This window comes from Lipotes vexillifer, unplaced genomic scaffold (assembly GCF_000442215.2).
Source record: "Lipotes vexillifer unplaced genomic scaffold, Lipotes_vexillifer_v1.1 scaffold1094, whole genome shotgun sequence".
NCBI classification, from domain to species: Eukaryota; Metazoa; Chordata; class Mammalia; order Artiodactyla; family Lipotidae; genus Lipotes; species Lipotes vexillifer.
Genome location: NW_006792775.1, coordinates 417,147 through 421,500, shown reverse-complemented (window position 1 = coordinate 421,500; position 4,354 = coordinate 417,147).

The following is a 4,354-nucleotide window of genomic DNA, read 5'->3' as shown; positions in this document are numbered from 1 at the left end:
AAAAAAAAAAAAAAAAAAAAAAAATCACAACGAGGGAGTTCCCTGGTGGTCTAGTGGGTGAGACTCCACGTTTCCACTGCAGTTGGCAAGGGTTTGATCTCTGGCCAGGGAACTAAGATCCCACATGCCATGCGGCACAGCCCTGCCCCTCCCCCCAAAAAAATCACAAAGACATGTCATTGCACACTAAAATGGGGGGAAAATGTCAGATATGTAATTTGAAAATATTTCCTCCCAGACTGTAGCTTGTCTCTTCATTCTCCTGTTGAAAATATTGTTTTCTCTCCATAGAATTGCCTTTGAACTTTTGTCCAAAAGCACTTGATCATATTTGTGTGGGGCTTTCTTGACTCTCTATTCAGTTGCATTATCCAAGTGTCTTTCCTTTCAACAATAGTACATTCTTGATTATTGTGGCTTTATAGTAAGTCATGATATCAGGTAGTGTGGGTCCTCTAAAGTTGTTCTTTCACAAAATTGTTTTGACTATTCTAGTTCCTTTGTATGTATGAATTTTAGAATCAGCTTGTCTACATCTACAAAAACATCCTGCTGGGAATTTGACTGGGGGAGATTGACATCTTAACAATATTGAGTCTTCCAATTCATGAATATAGTATATCTCTCCATTTATTTAGATATTCCTTGATTTCTTTCATCAGTATTTTGTACTTTTCAGCATACAGATCCTGCACATATTTTGTAAGATTTGTACCTAAGTATTTCATGTTTTCTGGTACGATTGTAAATGGTACTTAAAAAATTTTTGGTTTCCAGTTGTTCATTGCCAATGAGCAGAAACAGTTCTGTATATTGACCTTGTATTTTTTTTTTTTTTTTTTTTTGGCAGTACGCAGGCCTGTCACTGCTGTGGCCTCTCCCGCTGCAGAGCACAGGCTCCGGACGCGCAGGCTCAGCGGCCATGGCTCACGGGCCCAGCGGCTCTGCGGCATGAGGGATCTTCCCGGACCGGGGCACGAACCCGCGTCCCCTGCATCGGCAGGCGGACTCAACCACTGCGCCACCAGGGAAGCCCGAACTTGTATCTTTTGATGTTGCTGAACTCACTATTAGTTCAAGGATTTTTTTTTTCCCCCTTTGGTTTTCTTCAGGATTTCTACATAGATAATGATCTTGTTCATGAATAGAGACAATTTAATTTCTTCTTTTCTTATCTGGGTGACTTTTCTGTCTTTCTTTTTCTTTCTTCTTTCTTTCTTCCACTGTAGTTGATTTACAATACTGTGTTATTTTCAGGTTTACAGCAAAGTGATATATATATAATCATAGATTTAAATGTAAAACTTAAAACTATAAAAAATTTGGAAGAAAAGATGGGAGAAAATCTTTGTGACCAGGGGTTAGGCAAAGAGTTTTAGACATGACACCAAAAGCATGGATTTACAAATGAAAAAAATAGATAAACTGGACTTCACTAAAATTAAAAACTTTCAGTCGTAGGATGGAAGAAAATATCACCAAATTGCATTTCTAGTAAATGACTTGTTTACAAAATACATAAAGAACTCTCAAAACTCAACAGTAATGACACTACAGGAAAGAAAACTGCAGATGAGTGTCCCTTATAAATATACACATAAAACTCTCCGACAAAATATGATCAAGCCAAATCCAGCAGCACTTTTTAAAGGATTATTCACTATGACCAAATGGGGATTTATCCCAGGAATGCAAGGGTGATTCAACAGACAAAACTCAATCAATGTAATACATCACATTAATAGAATGGAGGAATAAATTTAATCATGTCAGTTGATGCAGAAAAATGCATTTGATGAAATCCCACACACTTTCATGATAAAAGGACTCAATAAACTAGGAATAGAAAGAAACTTCAACACGATCAAGGCCGTATATGAAAAACACAAAACGTCATACTCAGTGATGAGAGACTGAAACCTTTCCCTTGAGACCAGGAAAAAGACAAGGATACCCAACTTTGTTGCTTCTATACAACATGTCCTGGAAGTTCTAGCCAGAGCAACTGGGCAAGAAAAAGAAATAAAAGGCACCCAAAATCGGAGAGAAAAAAGTAAAACCATTTCTATTTGCAGATAGCATGATCTTATGTGTAGAAAATACTGAAGAAAAAATAAAAAACCTGTTAGAGCTAACAAACAAATTCAACAAAGTTTCAGGATATAAGACTGACATATAAGCATCAGTTATATTTCTATATATTAGCAATGAACAACCCAAAAATGAAATTAAGAAAGTAATTCATTTGAAATAGCATCAAAAAGAATAAAATACTTATTAAAAATTTAGCCAAGAAGGTGAAAGACTTGTACACTGAAAACCAGAAAACATTGCTGGAAGGGATTAAAGAAGGCATAAATAAGTCAATCTAATGTTCATGGATTGGAAGATTTAATATTGTTAAGATGACTTTTCTCACCAAATGACCCCCAGATTCAATACGCTCCCAAGTGAAACTCCAGTGACTTTTTTTTTAAAAGAAACCCAAAACTAAAATTATGGAATTGCAAGGAAACCCAAATAACCAAAACATTCTTGTAAAGGAAAAAACAAAGTTGGCACAGTTGCTCATTCCAAAAATTGCTACCAAACTACAGGAATCAAAACAATATGATACTGGTGATAAGGACGGACATAAAGATCAATGGAATAGAATTGAGGGTTCAGATATAAACCCATACATCTGTGATCAATTGATTTTCTTTTTAAAAAATATTTATTTATTTATTTTTGGCTGCATCAGGTCTTAGTTGCAGCATGCAGGATCTTTTCTTGTGGCGCACAGGCTTCTCTCTAGTTGTGGCGTGTTGGTGTGATCAATTGACTTTTTTTTTTTTTTTTTTTTTTTAATGCAGTACGCGGGCCTCTCACTGTTGTGGTGTCTCCCGTTGTGGAGCACAGGCTCCGGACGCGCAGGCTCAGCGGCCATGGCTCACGGGCCCAGCCGCTCCGCGGCATGTGGGATCTTCCCGGCCCGGGGCACGATCCCGTGTCCCCTGCATTGGCAGGCGGACTCTCAACCACTGCGCCACCAGGGAAGCCCTCGCCCATATATTATGTTGTTATCTTAATTAAGCAGGAGACAAGAAATAGGAAAACACTGTAAGTTTCACCATACTAATATTAAGAATGTTGTCTCCCAGTGTTCACCAGCCCTAAACTATTTACAACGTTTTCTCAATCCTGGCCAGTTTCCTGCTTTGAAAGACCCTTCTTGGAGCAATTGCGCCCTTATCCCAAAGCCTGATAACGACACCCCTTGAGCCATTCTCAGCCCATGCTCTTTCTGGCTTGGGTTTGTTAACTCAGGTTCGTTTGATCAATGGGCTCCCTTGGCGACGATCTCTGTGGGGTCGTCAACAATTGACAGTCCTTAACTTTTTGAGATATATTCTGAAATCCTTACAGGTAAAATGATACAAGTTCTGAAACCTGCTCCAAAATTAATTTGAAGAAAATAGAGAAAATCAACAGGGATAGATAAGATTTATCATAAATTGTTGAAGCTGAGTAATGGTACATGGGCGTTTGTCTACTTTTGTATGTTTTTAATTCTCTATAATAAGAAAAGTTATTTTTCTTTTTCTGGTCCTTAAGAGGGGATGTTCATTAAGGCCACAGAAAGGCTGCACTCTATTACCGTGGGTCCCAGGCTCACAATGTGAAAGCATCCAGCCAAACATAACCTGAGTCACACTGGAGTTTGCTGTTCTGTGGAAGGCGGGGAAGAGCCGAGTGGTCATAGATTTGAGAGAAATAATTCTTTTCAACACCTTCCTAGGACACTCCTAATGTAGAAGCAAGAGCAGATACAATTAACTTAAACTTGACATTTAAATCTTGGTTAAAACAAACAAAAAAAGAGTAGAGGGCTTCCCTGGTGGCGCAGTGGTTGAGAGTCCGCCTACCGATGCAGGGGACACGGGTTCGTGCCCCAGTCCGGGAAGATCCCACATGCCTCGGAGTGGCTGGGCCCGTGAGCCATGGCCGCTGAGCCTGCGCTCCGCAACGGGAGAGGCCACAGCAGTGAGAAGCCCAAGTACCGCAAAATAAATAAATAAATAAATAAAGCTGCACATTCTTCCTCAGAAACCTGAATCCTGAAATTGGCCATTATTAGGATCCCACACACAGAGTGATGTCCGATTAGAGGCTTCAAATAGCTATTCACATACGTTGACTGTTTTCTGTGCGTTTGTAACGAGGACCCAGCCAGGGTTGATGTCCTGGAAGTCCCTGGGGCTCTCCCTGAAATCTGTGGGTTGAACGTGGCGTTTTGTCATGTAGCTTGTGTTGTGTGTTTCAGAGTAGGGTCCAAACCAGGCAAGGTGTGAGCGGACCCCGTCCATTCCTG